The sequence below is a fragment of the Arvicanthis niloticus genome, chromosome X (assembly GCF_011762505.2).
Source record: "Arvicanthis niloticus isolate mArvNil1 chromosome X, mArvNil1.pat.X, whole genome shotgun sequence".
NCBI classification, from domain to species: domain Eukaryota; kingdom Metazoa; phylum Chordata; class Mammalia; order Rodentia; family Muridae; genus Arvicanthis; species Arvicanthis niloticus.
This window is the reverse complement of record NC_047679.1, coordinates 87,688,981-87,707,468: the sequence shown is the minus strand read 5'-3', so window position 1 is coordinate 87,707,468 and position 18,488 is coordinate 87,688,981. Positions and strand designations below refer to the sequence as shown.

At 34.5% G+C, this 18,488-nt stretch overlaps 1 protein-coding gene across 1 annotated transcript in view; it reads right to left on the bottom strand.

Annotated features, from left to right (window-relative positions):
- Window positions 1-18,488, bottom strand: part of Col4a5 (collagen type IV alpha 5 chain) — a 177,855-nt gene that overhangs the window by 149,490 nt on the left and 9,877 nt on the right.

Below are 18,488 nucleotides of genomic sequence, written 5' to 3'. Positions count from 1 at the left end.
TCCTCTGGAAGAATAGCCTGTGTTCTTAACCACTGAACTATCCAAGGATTTTTTTAATTGGATATTTTATTTATTTACAATACAGATGTCATCCCCTTTCTCCACTTCCCCTCCCTAGAACCTCCTATCCTAAACCCCCTCTTCCTTTATGCTTTTATACCACTTTAATTACATGCATGTAATAAGGTCAGTTCTAGGTTGAGGGTCTAGCAATACAATAGATGCAAATAGTCGAGGAACAAGCAATAAAATAAGTACAAATAGCCAAAGAAAAAGCAAAGCATTAAACCCAGTTACATGAACACTCCCATGAATATGTATTTCATCAATCAATACATGGTATTTTAAAATTATTAATTTAGTCAAACATGTAAAAAACATTCTTTAGTAAAATGGGTGTAATGATTTTCACAAAGTTCTGTTTCTCAGCAACAGACAATTGTCAAAGAAAGGTGCTTACTTCTCAGGGTTTATGATTTGAAACATAGAGTCTGCATTTGAAAAAAATCAATGATAAAAGAAAAGAATAGTGGGCTATGAGAAGGCATATACTCTCCATACAATATATGCATATAAAAGCTTTAAAAACAGTACATATTTTTAAAGCCTACATTTAGCTACAGAAGCAGTATTGCAGGCTGATTGATTCGTTGTCATAGAAACTGAGTGATTAGCCATGGTGGGCATTGTAGAATGCTCAGCAGCATCGCTAGCCTGTACTCACTAAACAGTTTTAACAGTAAAGAATATCTCCAGATATTGCCAATGGTTTTCTAGTAAATGAGGAGTGAGTCTGGAGTGAGTTACAGAGTGGAGTGATGAATGAATCGGATCAAAATACATGCATAGAAATATGGTATCCTAAAGTAATAAAGACATATTAAAATAAGTGAATATTAAACAAGAAAGATTAATTTGAGCCCATAATTTCACAGGCTTCTATCCACTCATGATTGATTGATTCAATTGCTAAGAGTTTAAAACAGGGCAGAATATCATGGTAGAGGGTAGAGAAGCCACCCTCCCTTCCCTACAATGGCCAGACAGCAAGCATGATGTGGATTGGGATTGGCAGACACATTGTGTACAAGATAAAGGACTTCACCCTTTAAAGTGAAGTCATCAGAAATCAACTTCCTCCATTTAGGCCACATCTCCATCAGGACAGTTAAATCTATTGAGGTTTGAACTATAAATTTGGAATGAACTACTGATTAAGTTAGCGTCCTTATGGGTCCAATCATCTCATGGAGGCTCATCTTTGAATGCTGGTGCATTGAGTAACAAGCTTTCAATGCATGAGCTTTTAAGGGATCGCTCAAAACCAATCACTCCAAAGTTGTGCATATAAAAATTCCTAAAGAATTTATAAAAATAATAAATAAGAAAACTAGTGCATAAAATATAAAAGACTGCTAGAAAACTTAAAGAAACAGCAAACTGAAGACCAGAAAATGTGTGAATGTATTTATAAGACAAATACAAAATTCCAGGCAACTTCTCAGAAATTGGGATAATTTTCCTCAAATTTATATGCAAACAAGGAAGTTTTCATAGTAAAGATAAACTTCCACTGGCTTCATTTCAAATCTTAATGTAAAATTATAGCAATCAAAAAAGTGTGATATTGGTATAAGGACAGAGATTAAGCAGCAAATTAAGGCTACAGGGTCCAGAAATTAGAGGTATCCATACATGGTTTGTTAAAGAACAACAAAACTGAACATACAACAAAATATCTATGTAGAAGTAGCTAAGGTGGGAGGAGTAAGGAGAGGAAGAGGAAAAGGAAGAGGAGGAGCTAGAGAGAACAGAGATGTAGGAGTGATGGAGAGCCATGCAGGTATGGAGAGCAGTTGTGGGTAGCAACTTATATTTAGGTTAGCTAATTGGGAAACAACTCTCTTTGTATGGGAATATTGTTATTGAGCATTACCAAACATATAAAGCCTTTGATTAATATTTAAGCAGTAGAGTCTCATTTTCTTACCAGGCCTGTGTGGATGGAGGGATGGTCTGGGCACTGCCCAGCCTTGTAGAGATAGCGTGATAGACTGGCATCTTGTGGATGGCAGGGCTGGTGTTTTTGGCTGGCCGTTTCTAGCGTGGCGCATACGTGGCCTCTGGCCAAGGAACATGGCAGCTAAGCTAGACAGAGCTGCAGCAGCTTAGATAGTTGGCTTGACCAGTGGCCATTTTAAAATAATTACTTCAACATCTCTTTTCAAAAGTAAAACAGTAACAACAGCAGTGCAAAACAACTGCATGTTGGAACTAGAAAAAAGTTGAGACATCAGCTAAATGGTGGACTAGGCAAGACTAGGCATATGTTTCACCATAGAAACATGGGAAAAAAATCAAGCATGAACCAACAACAACTTTGACAGAACATATGTATGGTTTTGTTTGCCCTTGACTCATCTACTGCACCTGATTCTGTGGCTGTCTGAAAGAGATCAGCCATGTGTTGTTAGGGACCCTTACCTTATTTCCTGAAAGAGCATTAAAAATGTTCATTCTCAATTATCAGTTCCAACTCCTCCGAGAGTTACTTAAAAAACTGATCCAAGACATTTATCTTTGTTTTTGAATTAACTCATAAAAAGAACACTAAGTATCTTTGGAAACATTCAAAGAGAACAATATTCAGTTGCCTTGTGTAAAAATTAAATGTAAGAAATATACTATAGAGCACCAAATCCAGGTCAAGAAAGGTAAAAAAGATTATTTTAGATATTAGGGTATTAAAAAATGTCCTGGGTACTGAGACATTTAAAAAGCTAGGTACAAACGAAAACTTCTGAAAACTCTCACCTTATAACGACACATTGTCTAGTGATGTTAAAGTACCCCAAAGCAAAATCAATACTCTAAAAAGAAGTTACTTCTTTGTTTTAAACATTCATTATTCTTCTGTCATTCTGTTCCTTCAAGGAGCTGTATATCAAAACATTGTTCTAACATAAGCTATAAGTTGGCACAGTGTGTGTCTAGCATATGTGAGGCATTAGATTTGAGTGTCAGCATTGCAAAAGAAAAGTAAAAGCTGAATTCCAGCAAATGAATGCTGATTTCAATAAAAGACAAAGAAAGGAGGATGGTCTTTGTAAAAGATAGTTGGAAAGAGTTTAAACAAATGGCCAACTGCAACACTCAGTAACAACATTAGTAGAAGGTACGGGTTTGATTTCTAGTTAAAAGAAACAAACATCTACTTGTTAATTTAAAAAAAAAAAAAAAAACACAAAGCATACAAGAAAAAATAGAGCTATGCCCAAATCAGGAACTTTCATTCCTGAAAACATTGAGACATTGGCTTTACTGGACAAAGACTTTGAAATAGCCATCCTAAGTTTGTTCAAGGAACTAAAGAAAATTCTCTAGTAAATTATAAAACTAAATGGAAACCATAATAACAATATAAAAAATTAAAATATCAACAAAAATTATACAGAACATAGAAAGTTTTATAAGAGAGTGCCTCTATATGTAGAATTATCTATTTTAGAAATCATATGTAGACCTTCATTGCCTTTAATCAAACAGAAATTTGATAACTAAAATAATCACAATATTTGAAATAAAATTTTCAATCCATGGGTCAACAAATTTAAGTTAACAGAAGAAACTGCCCACAAATTGGAAGATAAAACAATTAAAAACATTCTGTTTAAAAGGTAAACAGGGAAAGACTGAAGAAAATTGAGCAGAGCCAGAGACATTTTAAATGACCTCATTAAACAGCCCAGCATATGCATTGTGGTAGTCTGCAACAAAAAGAGAAATATAATGCCTCAGAAAAAAACATTTAAAGACACAGTATGAAAAAGATTTCCTTGTATGGTGAAGGATATGAGTGTGTACATTCAAAAATTTCTATGTAGAGTAACCTCAATGAGATCCTGATAATCTCATTATAATCCATTATAATACAACTGTCAAAAGGCACAAAGATCAGCCTGCACACACGCACACACACAGGCACACACACACACACTAAAATAACTTAAAGAAAACATATAAGTAAAACCATTAATTTTGCAGATTAAACAATGAACATATTTGACACAATTGATTGGAATCTGTTAATAAGTAATGAAATATTTTCACAATTGATTGTATAAGACCATGACAGAATTGTTTATATACATCTACAATAAAACTAAAATCAAGAAACCAATTCCAAGAACTGGAAAAATGGCTCAGTGGTTGTGAACACTGAGTTTTCTTGAAGAGGACCCAGGTTCAAGTACGCACACACATGGTGACTCACAACAATCTGTTACTTCTGGCCTCCACAGGCAGCAGCACACATGTAGTACACAGATATATGCAGACAAAGCACCCATACACATAAAATAACAATAGATTTTAAAATTACACTTACAATATAATTCAAACAACTTATACAGGGATAAAATTTAATCTGAGAGATAAAAGACACAGAAAACCTACCAAACATTGAGAACAATAATTTCAAAAGACCCAAGTAAATGGAAAGACAGTGTATGCTCTTACATTGAACAATTTAGTGCTTAGATCAAAAGATTTAGTGTCTTTAAGAATTGCAACAATATCCAAAACAATCTATATATTTAATGAAAACACTGTTAAAAATTTCAACAGGTTTTTTTTCTTTTTTTACGTGAATGGTAACGCCAATCTTCAAACTGTATGAAAGCCATTCTTCAAGTCACATGGAATTGCAAAGAGACCCAAAGACCCAAAACAATCTAGAAAAAGAAAAACATCTTATATGATTCATGGTTCTTGATTACAAATTTAATTGTAAAGTAATAAGTACACAAAACTGTAGGGAATTAGGATGATGAGAATCCAGTAATAAGCCCACATATTTATGATAAACCGATTGTTAACAAAAGTGAGTATAGTATTGAATAGAGAAATAATTTCAACAAATAGTGCTGGGCAAAAAGAAATCTATACACAAAAGAATAAAATTGAACCTCTACTTCACACCATTCACAAAATAGACCAATGACTTGGGTTGGATTTATGCATGAAATCCAGAACACTCTTCAGAGAAAGTAGAGCTAAATCTTCATTGCCTTTGATGTGGTTTAGGTATGACACCAAAGTTTAAGGAACAAAAAAGAAAAAACATTGGCTTTAAGAAAAATGTAAAATTACATATCAAAGACATTGGGACCAGGAGTGGTGGTTGACACTTGTAACTCAGCAATACAGAACACTTGGGAGTTCAAGGCCAGTTTTGTCTAAATAGTGAGTTCAAGACTAGCAATGTGTTATAGGAAACATTTTCTTAAAAAAAGACAGTAAAATAAAAAGACATTATCACAAAAATGACAAGACAACCATGAGATGGGAGAAAATATATGTAAATAATCTATTTGTCTAATATTCAGAATATATACATTGTCTTTCAAATCAAAAGAAAAACCACAAATGGCTCAATTTAAAAATAAGCAAAGGCTTTGAATAGAGATCTTTCTACAAAAATTATGTACAAATGCATATAAAACATGTGAAAAGGTACAGATTACAAAATGAAAAGTGAAACTATAACAAAGAAATGCTAATTTAATACTGTTTAATTATGATGACCATACAAAATTTAAAAGATATTGATAAAGAGATGTATAGATTGGAATGTATTATTCTGACTCTGTGAAAAATCCAGAATGAATAAATCTAAAGTTACATAATGTGACTAATGGTTTTCTGAGGCTGGGAAAGAACAGAATGGACACAATGTAGCTTTTGGATGTCAGATATTATTTCAAAATGATAAAAATATTTAGAGATAAATAGGGCCTTTATTTCATACTGTATAGAAAAGTAATTCTGATTGGCTCAAAAGCACTAACTATAGAGATTAAGTTAAATATATAGAAGAAAAATAAGCAACACTTAGTAATCAGTTTAGAGGATTATTGTACATAATGTAAAAAGCAATAATAAATATTTTTAAAATGATAAATTAGACATTACATCAAAATTTTTAAATTCTTCTAATTCAAATATACAATTAAGAAAAAGAAAATATAGTCCAAGGACTAGGCAAAATACTTTGTGTATCCTTGAATCACACACGTATGTGTAACATATATATTAATACATAAATGAAAAAGAATATGCCATGACAATATGTAAAGTGCTCTTAATATTACCAATGCACTCCATTTCTATAATACTGATAACATTTTAAGAGGATATTTGCCTCAAGACAAAAAGATTTGAATGATCTATAACCACGTGAAAAGATGATCAACAAAAATAAAAATGTTATTAAAAAAAAAAAACAAGATAACTACTTCATCTACACTACCAAGATGGCTATAACGTAAAAGATCCTGATTGAGAGATGGCTGTGGTGGAGTACACCTTTGATCCTGGCACTAGAGAGGCAGAACCAGGTCAATCTCTGTGATTTCAAGGCCAACTCAGTCTATGCAGCAAGTTCCAGGCCAGGCAAGGATACACCATGTGACCCTGGTCTCATCAATAGAAAAAGGAAAGATCCTGGTGCTGACTATGCAAGCCCTGCATTACATTCCCAGTAAGTAAAAAAAAAAAAAAAATCATATAAACTGTTGGTGGAAATGTAATATAATACAATCACTTCAGCAAGTACTTCTAGAGTTAATTATAAGGTTAAATATATCCTTATATGACCCAGCAATTTTATTCTTCCGAATTCATCCAAGAGAAATGCAAATCACATGTCCAAGATGGCTTGTATGTAAATATTCATAGTGAACGGAGCAGCAGTTCAACATTTTCCCAGTATACAGGGATAGAGTGTGATTTGCAAAGATGGGAGTCTGGGTGACTTTGTTTAGAGTGCTGAAACTGGTCAGTTTTCTAATGTTGTGAATAAACATGTTTGTCAAAATTTTCTAACACTTCCACTAAAACTTGGTGTATTTTAACATATGTAAATTATACTCCAATAATAATGATTTTAAAAAGAAAATAAAAGAGAAGGCTGAATTGAGACCTGGGCTTTTCCTGTAAGATGTCCCTGGGGCAACTCCCATGAGGGATGCTTCATTGAGGTCTCTGTTTGTGCCAAGGAATGCGGAGGCAAAACATTGTTGGAATAGCTAAGTTATTCACTTGTTTCCTTAAAATTTGCTAAATGACATGCTGTATTTACTGAAATATTCAAAGTATTTACTTAAATTGCCTTTGTGTAACATGGTATAATCAACACGTACTTAAGATATATGCAGAGACATTCATAGTTTTCCTGCTATTTTCACTCAGTTTAACCAAAAGTAATCTAGTAATGTAAGAATCGAAAAACATTTCCTAAGAACTTATGAGAAAGTCCTTTCAACAGTTCTTTCAACTCCATGGAATTGCATATAAGCATGTTAGTTCTGATTTTCTTTTTAGAATTATTCCCATTTCCCTGTTTTTCTATTTCTATATTAGAACCATTTCATTTCCAATAATCTACCACATTTCCAAAAAGTATATCTGTTTTAAAATATATCAGATATTGATGTATACACAAATGATAAGGTGACTAGCAAATATTCATAAAGGTAAATTAAAAACTTGTTTTAACACCATCTTCTCAACCTATGGTAAAGTGTCATAGACAACAAAAATGGACTGGAAAGGGAGACAAATAATTTAGGCCTAAGACTGAGTCTAAAATATTTTAATATATATATTACACACAAAATTGTAATTTGATCTAAGTTATATTTGAAAAAGGCATTACAAGAGCCCATGGGAAGTGAATTGTCATTTCATTTATGAAATATTAACTTTCTGTTAGGCATTAATATACCTTAATCTAATAATAATAGTGTCGTTGGTAGTAAGAGGAGACACAACTAAAATCAAATATGACATCAATGCTCTAAACTAAACCACTACACTACACTGCCCTAGAAACTTCAAAGCTAGCTAGTTCGTATATTTTGGACAGCCTTGCAGAGTGAGAAATATTTCCTGCCTAGTGCACAGCACCAAAATACTAAAGCAGAACGTCCTTGCATTTACTCATTCTTTGGGTATCCAAGACAGCTTCTGAGCATTCCCTCTCTGCTTCATTAATAAAGTCTAGCCTAACAGCTTGCTGTGATCAAACAAACGAAAGCAGCAATGTGGAAAGGCTAAATGTACCTCCCACACTCCCTTATGACTACCTGACAAAGGAATGGCTAAGAGACGTGCAGAATCCTCAAAGAGCATGTACATGGCATGTCTGATGGAATGCCACTCTCATTTCTCCCAGCTGTGTTCACCTACACAGTTCAAGACACAAGGAGAAAAATCTACATTCTCTCGACAATAGAGACCTTTGTTCAAACCTTTAAAAACTTGTACATAACCTTAAACAGCAAGTGTTGAAAAATTCTTACTTTAGCAGTAGCCACTGTAAGAGAATGAGTACAATAGAAAGGAAAACAAACAGACTAATGTCTTTTACTGTCTAACATCTTCTAACGCCTTTTCTCTCTCCTTTAATTTTTAAAAAAGTAATTATTGTATGGAAGTCCTGTGGTGCTCTAAAAGGCCATGCTGAGGATGCTACTGCCTTTACACACCCTCTGGACAGTCATCAGCAAACCCTCATTTTCAGCTTTATTATAAAATTGCCTCCCAACTAAATTCATCAAGGTTGGTTTGCTTTGAAAGTTTATTTTCCTTGATAATTCACACCTGAGATGAGGAAGGGTTTCAGGAGGTAATATAGCTCAACACTTTGAATGAATATTGTATTGAGGGGCTGTGACTGGAATGAAGCACATGGCCTAATGTCTGCTAAGCTACCTTCTTAAAGTGTCTACTAGAAAATTACTATGACTCTTACAAATTACAAATGTTCTCAATCCAAAATATTTAAAATTCTTCGTTTTGGGAAGCGGTTGTTATTTGCCAGAAATAGCAATTGAAACAGTAAAACTCGTGTATGGCTTGTACATCTACTCTTCCATTCCTTTAGTTACAATGATGTCATAAAAACAGTTCCAGACAAAATTAATGAATAAACTGTCTAAATCCTAAAGCATGCTAGGTTACACAGTGCAAGCTTTTAATCCCAGTACTTGGGAGGCAGAGGCAGGCAGATCTCTGAGTTTGAGGATAGAATGGTCTACAGAGTGAGTTTCAGCCATCCAAGGCTATACAAGTGAGTGAACTCTGTTTCAAAATATCCAAAAATATGGAAAAATCAAATAATATTCAATACTCAATAAATATTCAGATAACAAAATAAAAACAATATTTAATAACATTTTATGGTAAAATTAATAGCTATTAACAGAGAAAAAGCGTATCTTTTAAATGTTTCTACCTTTTAATTTTTTTAAGGGGAAAAAAACTCCAAAGCTTAGGCTGGCATAGAATATACTATGTAACACAGGCTGGCCATAAATTCATGATAATCCTCCTGCCTCAGCCTGCCAAGTCCTAGGATTACAGGCATAAGCCATCATACCTGTTCTTCTGTTTCATTTTAAATAAATGTCTTTAGCCAGATGTATTACATCAAGAGATTCAGCCCAGAGCTGCTGTCAGAAGGGACCACAACTGTTGTTACCACTGGCCAGTATACTACAATGTTGGAGTTTCTTGAAAACAGAAGTAAAAGCTCTCAGGGAAAGAATAAAGCATATCCAAGAACAAGGCTGCTGGCTTCTCGCTAAGAGAGCTGTTTAAAGGTCATAGCAGTAGCCATGTATGCCATTTGGGTGGCTTTCGAGTCACATCTCAAAGGGCTGCTAAGAAAGTTTTCCCCTTCCCTCCTTTCATCTAGTTAGTTCTTTGACATGTTCTTGTATGTATAAAATTCATTGTAATGACTTTCTGCCTCCATCCTCCCTTAGCCCAGCCCCTCTCTTATCCCTCCACCCATTCCCTTTCCTAACTCATGACTTCTATTTTTTTCCTATTTTTTTCTTGTGACCCATTTTCTTTAACCAAGGCAGCTTATATAACCACTGGATTTGGATTATCCACTGAAGTGGGGGGGGGGGGGGATACACAACTGAAGGCAGTGACAATCTTTTTCTCCAGGATCTCTTTTAAAGGGGAGTGGTAGAGCTTGCAAGCTTTTCTTTAATGTATGCCTAGATTGACATTCCTATTCTGTGTGCATCTGAAGCCATTATGAGTTCATGATTATAATTCTTTTTTTTGTTTGTTTGTTTTTGTTTTTAGGATTTTGTTTGCTGGTCTGTTTAACAGAAAACCAAGAAATATGAAGATAGAATTATGATTACCAAATACATCAAAGTTTCAATAGCTGAACCTCTGGGATTGTTTCTATTTGTGAAGGTCATTTTCCTTTTGGTATTAGATTTTTTTAAACTCCATGTTTTATTTCCCTCCTGGTCCACCCTCTGACTGTTCCGCATCCCATACCTCCTCCATTCTCCCCCCCCAACCCCCCGTGTCTCCATGAGGATGTCCCCACTCCACCAGATCTCTAAACTCCCTGGGGCCTCCAGTCTCATGAGGGTTAGGTGCTTCTTCTCTGACTAAACCTAGACCAGGCAGTCCTCTGCTGTGTATGCATTGGGGGTCTCATGTCAGCTGGTGTATGCTGCCTGGTTGGTCTTGCCCAGAAGATGTTCATTTTTTTAGCAGCCCTTTCTCCTGTTTTTCAGCCCTTAAATTCTTTCAATTTCCTGTTCTGTATTTCCCTAAGCCTGAAAGAGCATAGAGAAAATATTTTGTTTAGGCATGAGTAGTCAACCATATCTGTGGATATAAGATAAAACCATGGGTCATAAGGGTTTCACAAGGAGGTTAACATATGTGTTTTAGTTCGAATGATTTTCTAATTAGATTTCTAGGTAGGAAATGTAAAATATAATACACACTTAGATTTTAAACATGGTTCACTGTTACTTTAACAGTCTTTAAAATATCCCCATGCAGCTAAAAGATGAACTTGCATGATCACTTGTCCTGTGTGCCTCTTTTCAGATTGACCAAATTGAATAAATATCCTTTATATGCTTTACACTAAAAATATAAAAGAACTCCATATAAAAGAAATGTTGTTTTTATGCAAGCAGTCTTCACAGAAAATGTTCATTGAGCTGGAATACTTCATACCTGAAGAGGTTTCAGCCAAGACTGTAGAGAGAACTCTTTCCCATTTACATGAATACATTATTTTTCCAGGATTTCTATCTTGTCTCATCTTTCATAAAGAAGCTGCATGATGAGGTATGACTTCTGAAGTTTTTCTGAACATATCTTGCACTATGATATGGCTATAGATACATGGTGAGTGGAATGTGGTTGCTTGAACGAGATTGTTTCCCCCACCCCAGACTCATATATTAGAATGCTTGGTACCCTAGTTGGTGGAATTCTTTGCAAAGGATTAGGAGGTGCATCACTCAGGGTGGGTTGTTTTCGAGGTTTCTCAATCTGTCTTCCTGCCCTTATGCTTATGGGTCAGATGCAAGTCTAAGTTAGTGCTCCAAAGCCTTTGAACAGTGCCTGACTACCTACTGCAATGTTCCCTGTCATGATAGTCTTAGAACCATGAGCCCCAAATTAAACTCTTTCTTTTATGAATTGACTTGATCATGATGTTTTGTCACACAATAAAAAATAACTCAGATACAAGATAATATAGAAAATTCACTATTGGACTCTCACTGGTGAGTGTGTGTGTGTGTGTGTGTGTGTGTGTGTGTGATGGCTTTCTAAACTTACAAAAAAGAGTTTAAAAAGAGTTAAAATTTTAAGTGCCATAATATTTTACCTCAAAGCAACCAAGTTAAAGTTCTAATAAATGCATATTTCTATTATTAACTGATTTTGTCAGAATCTATATTGAAACTATCGTCTCCTGTAATATTTCCCATTTTTGATGTCTAAACACTCTTATAATTTAAAAATATGTTCTACTCAATATGAAGATACAACATATATTTTAAAAGTAGGCATGTAAGCAAAGCTAAGAAAGAGTACAGTCTGTAATAAAATTTTACCACTAGAAATTTCCAGTCTTTCCCAATTAAATTGAGGTCTGATTTTAAAACAAAACCTGAGTAGTATAATGTTCACAATACCTTAAAAAATCAGTAATACCTAATTTTGAACCTGCCATTGTTTTTCAGTAGATTGTTGACTTCACATTATAATGATTCACACATCTAAAGAAATACTATATCTCTGTTCTCCCTATCTCTGGATCATGGAGTATAGGTAATGCAAACAACATCCTTAATGGAAAGAATGTCATGCTACAAATGCAAAAATGGCAGTCAATTAGTCTGAATAACAAATCTAAGCCTCTGAGGAGGAATCTTTTTTCAGCCTCTAAAAAAGGTGACCTTTTCAGTTTGATATCACTTGTTAGTTTTCAACATTAGTCTTTGTGGTTTTCCCATTATACAGTAGACATAAATGAAGGCATGAAGACAGTGATAAGGTCTAATGAGTTTGTACTGTAACAAAAAAGAAGTCTGCTGGAACTGCTGAGAAAAATGGAATGCCTAAATAGGCTATAAAAGATAAGCAAGCAAATAGAATTGAGAGAAGTTACTGTTAAGAATGAATCTTTTTACCATTAACCAAATTCCTAGAACTTGAGTATACTTTCTGAAGCAAAAACATTGAGCCCAAAAATTCACCTGACTTTAAGAACTGGAAGTGGGAAATATATTATCTCTCTTATAAAGTGTTTTTAGAAAATGAGCATGTTGTATTAATGAGAAAATTCACAATCTGGGGATATAAATTTTTACAAGACAAAAGATCTAACATACCTGTATCTGAAGAGAACTGTGTAGCTTAATTTTAAAAATCTCATGTAAAAGGAATTGACTGTTTTATTTTAAAGAGAGAGAGAGAATCTGAAAATTAACATTGGTATAGACCCTAAACAAAATTGACTCATTTATAGCCAGCTAGAAAAACTACTCAGAAAAGATAACAAAGCTGAAACACATCTTTTTTTTTATTTTAGAAAGCTTCATGAAGCTGTATTAACTCCAAATGACTCAAAATATATTAACATAGGATATTTTTCAAGCATTACCCAATAAAGCTAAGTCAAAATAAAGAAATGTTAGGAGATATTTTTCTCATAGAAATAAACTGGGGTAGGGGGTTCAAAGCAGTTGTAAAAGGAGAACACTCTAAAGAAAACTAAGGTTTGAGATCAATGGTAGGAACGTTCCCTAGGATGTATTAAAGTCCTAGGTTTTATTCCAGTATTGTTAAGGCTGTGGGGCAAGGGTAGTAAATTTATCTTGGTTCACAGCTGACAAAACCATGCGCATAATGATAAAACCCTATGAAATATGTTAAAATTAATTTCATCAAACTACAGCAAATAGGTCAATAGGTAAAAAAAATCTATTGCATAATTAACTATTGCATAACTAATCTATTGCATTAACAATTAAAAACTGAATATTATTCATACTATTCAAATACATGCAAATATAAATTTAATGCACTGCATGTAAAATATACATAGATGTAATATATGAGAAAAATAAATAAAAGGGGAAAGATATATGCAAAATTACTATAGAATAAATATAAAATCCATGAATTAATGTAACTATAAAATTTGTAGAGAAATGGTTTGTGAAGTTGAGTTTCGTGCAGTTATTAGGTAGCTGTGTTGTGGGTTCCTTTTCTGGGATGAATGGACTTGTCTCACATACAAAAATGCAGTTCTAGAAAAGTTTTAATATCGAAAGTTTCTGTAATTTAATCTATTGATTTTTTATGTCATGTCTCTGGGCACATTTCAAATAAATTGACATTTCTCCAGCCAAACTATGATTCACTTAACAACTACTAATAGTGAATTATAAATAAGAAATCCATCTATATGTGGTGTGAGACAAGCATTCTGGTGTCCTAAACATCTGTCCACCTTAGAGCTTAAAAAATTGCTACGATCACCTTACACCTACTTCTGCTATGCATTATAAATGAAGAATGTTTCTTTCAATACCCAGCATGAAAAACAAAGTCTCTGATTGGCAATTCTATTGAAAATGGCAAAAATGATAAGCATAACTTCATGTTTTTATTTTCAGTCTGGTATTGGCTATGTGCCACCAAGATAAATAAGATTACAAAATTACATTCCCAGCTCTCTAATCACTAAACCGACATGAGCTAGGACAAGTTTCTGAAAAGACACCTTCCACAGCTACCTCTGCAAGGCACTAGCATCATATTTCACCAATCGCTTTGTGTTTGTTTCCTGTATAATAATTATTTTCTGTAGAGCATGGGATTACAAAAGTTATAGTTTCTGGAATTTCTTGCCATTTTAAAATTACTAGATTAAAGATTTCTATCATTATGTACCATTGTGATATGAGAATGGCACTGAGGCTCAGGCTCATATATTTAAATGATTGGTCCCTAGTAAGTGGAACTGTTTGGGAAGAACTAAGAGGTGTGGCCTTGTTACAGGAGAAGTGACCTTGCTGGAGGAGATGTGTCTCTGGGGATGGGCCCAAATCAGCCCCACCCCTCTTTCTCCTAGCTGTGAATAAGGATGTAAAGCACTCAGTTTCTGCTCCATCACCAAGCCTATTTGCTTTTCACCATGATGATCATGGACTCACGGACTAACCCTCTAAAATTGTAAAAAGACCCCCATATAAATGCTTTATTTTATATGAGTTGCCTTGATCACAGTGTCTTTTCACAGCAATCAAACAGTAACTAACACCACCATATTAAAATTAAAACTTAGTACCATTTAGACAACTTATTTATAGTGCTGGAGAGATGTCTCAGTGGTTAAAAGTATGTATTACTTTTGCAGAGAGACCAATAATTGGTTCCCACCATCAACCATGTATATATGTATATATATGCACCATACAGTCATATACTATACAGTCATATACATAAACAGAAAATAATTAGTAAATTCTTACAAAAGACTTATTTAAAATAGGTAATAAATCCACAAAAATTTAAACATTCAACCACAGAACCCAGAAAGCAATCTATCTGATATAAATTCATTAATATACCTTTCTTCCATGCAAAAAGACATCATATTATATTTATTAGATTGTGAGACTGTGTGAGGATCTCTATTTCTTTAAGAAACAAAGAATAATCTTATAAATAGAGAATATACAGAAAATATCATAAATTTTCAGTAATGTCTCAGTTTTTTAGGGAGTGGTAAATGAGATAGTGTTTCTCAGTATAGTCCTGACTGTCCTACAATTTACCCTATAGACTACACTGGCCTTTTAAAGATCCACCTGCCTCTGCCTCCTGAATATTGGGATTTAAAGATGTTCACCACCACATACCTGTGTAGAGTCTTCTTTTTTTATAAATGAATTATTTATTTATTTATGTATATGAGTACACAGTAGCTGTCTTCAAACACACCTGAAGAGGACATCAGATGTCATTACAGATAGTTGTGAGCCATCACGTGGCTGCTGAGAATTGAAATTAGGACCTCTGGAAGAGCCATCAGTGTTCTTAACCACTGAGCCATCTCTCCAGTCCCTAGTCTCTCCTTCTTAAGGCCACTTTTCTCCAAATATCTGACTAAATGTCATATACATTATAAGTAATTCTAACCTAATTCTCCTACCTGTAGGAGGAATATTCAAATGTTTTGATTTAATTTCTTAGTCTTATTTAATTACTCACTATGAAAATGCAATTTGATTAGACAGATTATTATTTCCTTATAAATGATGGTTTGCTCTCTATGTCCATCTGTAATCAATGTTAGAATTTTGTGACTAAATGAACAATGAAAGAATTAATTATAGTAAAAACCTGCTTCATTTGTAGGATTTGCCTGTGTCTTCCAATAGCAAATAACAAGGGATTCAAGAGTCCCATTTCAACAGAGTGGCAGGCGCCATCCTGCCTTTTGGTTAAAGGCCAGCAGAAGCTGCTAAAGGAATAAAGGACAATTGGACCTGCACAGATTATGAAGGTAAATATACTCAAGCATTGATGCATAAAATGAGAATCTGGATTCTTAAAAATGAAAGTATCCTATGTGACAGACATCACAGTAAAGATGTCTCTCCAATACCCCTTGAGATTTGTTTCTCTTTAAAAACAAACAAACAAACTAATTTTGTAATAAACATTTAGCCAAGTAGCTGGGTGGTTCATTTATAATGTTAATTAACAGGAATATATTTTAGAAAATGACTTTCAATCTGTGTTTGCTATATTCAGTAAGGGGATGAAATGATAGAATGATTACATTTTAAAAAGAAAATCATTAGATTATAAGGCCAAATCAGCCAACCAAATGGCTGTAAACTGAGCATCAAATCATAGTCCCTGCAGTAGATAGGAAAAACATCTTAAGATTATCTTATAGGCTCTCTTATACATTATGGGTAGAAGTTTATTTGCTAAAATCATTTTGAAAAGTAATTTGGCAAGAGCAGATACCTATCATTCAGATAGTTAAAGTTCACCTATTAAATGCCACCTGGAGAAGTAATTACTTAACAGTTTGTGACTTTGCAGAGGAAAACATTTTAATTGTAGAAGCTACAAGGTTGGCAGGCAAGCAATGAAGCCATTTATGTATTGAGAAAACGCAGAGAGAATGCCAACTAGGAATGGTACAAAACAGATAGGGAGCCACTTGTCCCAAACATCCTGACAAGTTTAATTTTCTGGTGTTACTGCCCCAAGGATAACATAGATGAACAGAGTGAAGCTTTTGGAATACCACAGAAGGTAAGATGAAAGAGAGAAAAAGGAATAGGCAAAAACACAGCCACTTAAGGAAAAACCCACTAAGCTTCTATGTATGGTATAGGAGTAGTGAAAAGAGTCAGGAAGAAAGGTAGAAAGGCTTTACATTCCAGATGCATCACAAAACTTCCCTCAGGAGGTAGACTGTAGACTGAGATCCTAAATAGACTTATTATAGGTAGGAGAAGTGTCATTCAAAATAGGCAGGCTCTATTTTTCACTTAAGGAAGAAAAATGAGGGAACATATAGTTTGCAAAGTTAAAGTCTAGGTCCTTGTGGATAAATACCCTGGGGAGTTGGAATAAAATGTTGTTAAATGATGACACAAGTCAAATGATCAATCAAAGGGTAGAATTATGGAAGGGACAATGGTAAACATAAGGTATTGGATTCCTGGAGATGGAATTATGGGGAGTTGGCGAGAATTTAACAGCCTAACTACTGAAACATCCTTTGCATTTTGATATAATTTGATTTCTCTATTTTAACATGTATAACATTAGGAATAATCTCACGATCAGATTATAGAGCCAGAATTCTTTAAACCTTGTCTTAATCACATCAACTACCTTACCTTGGACAGTTAGTTAACTTCTGTGTGACTCACATAAACACACACACATAAGGAAATGGTAAGCATTATATCAGCCGAAATCTTCAGGTTTAGAATCGAAACAATCCTGAGAATAAATAAATAGTGTACAGAATGAGACAAGATATTTGACATGGATATATCACACAAGGGGTTAGTATTTAGAATATATAATGAGATCTAAAATTCAATAAAACAAAATCAATTAACCCAGATAAAAACTGAGCATATTTATAATCCCAGAACTTAAGAGGCAAAAAGAGAGAATCATTTGATCTTGAGGTCAGTCTGAGTTACAGAATGAAATCTTGGCTTAAATAAACAAAAGGGGGCTAGAATATAACCTAGTGGGTAAGAGTGTTGGCTATGAAAGCTTGGAGAAGGCACTCTAACTTGGACAGTGTCTTAGAAACTACTTCTAAGATCTGAGGCCTAGATCAGACCTCTGCCAGGTCTGCTGTTGTGTGGACCCCGGATTCCACCTGAGACATACTGGAAGTTCCACTCAATCCAGATCCACAGAGGAACAAATGAACTCAGAGCTTCAGACAACATATCCTGAGATATTCTAGAGGAGACACTGCACCCAGAACAGCAGACACCTAGCTGGACTACTACCTTGGAGGCACCATATCCTGAGGCATCCTAGAGGTACCACTATAATCAGTGCAGCTGGAAAAGATCACAGAGACATCTGGACCCCTAGGAGATCAGACACAAGCTAGATTACTAGAAAGACAGGCTTCAGTCAGAGACAGCAAGTACAGGCAGCACTAGAGTTAACCAGATGGCAAAAGGCAAGAGCAAGAATGTAAGCAACAGAAACCAAAGTTACATGGCATCATCAGAACCCAGCTCCCCCATCAGAGCAAGCCCTGAACACCCCATCACACCAGAAAAGCAGGAATCAGAATTAAAATCACTTCTCATGATGATGATAGAGGGCTTTAAGAAAGACATAAATAACACTCTCAAAGAACTTAAGGAGAGCACTGGTAGACAGATAGAAACCCTTAAAGAGGAAACACAAAAATCCCTTAAGGAATTTCAAGAAAATGCAACCAAACGGGAAAAGGAATTAAACAGAACCATGCAGGATCTAAAAATGGAAGTAGAAACAATAAAGAAATCACAAAGGGACAATACCCTGGAGATAGAAAACCTAAAAAAACGATCAGGAGTCATAGA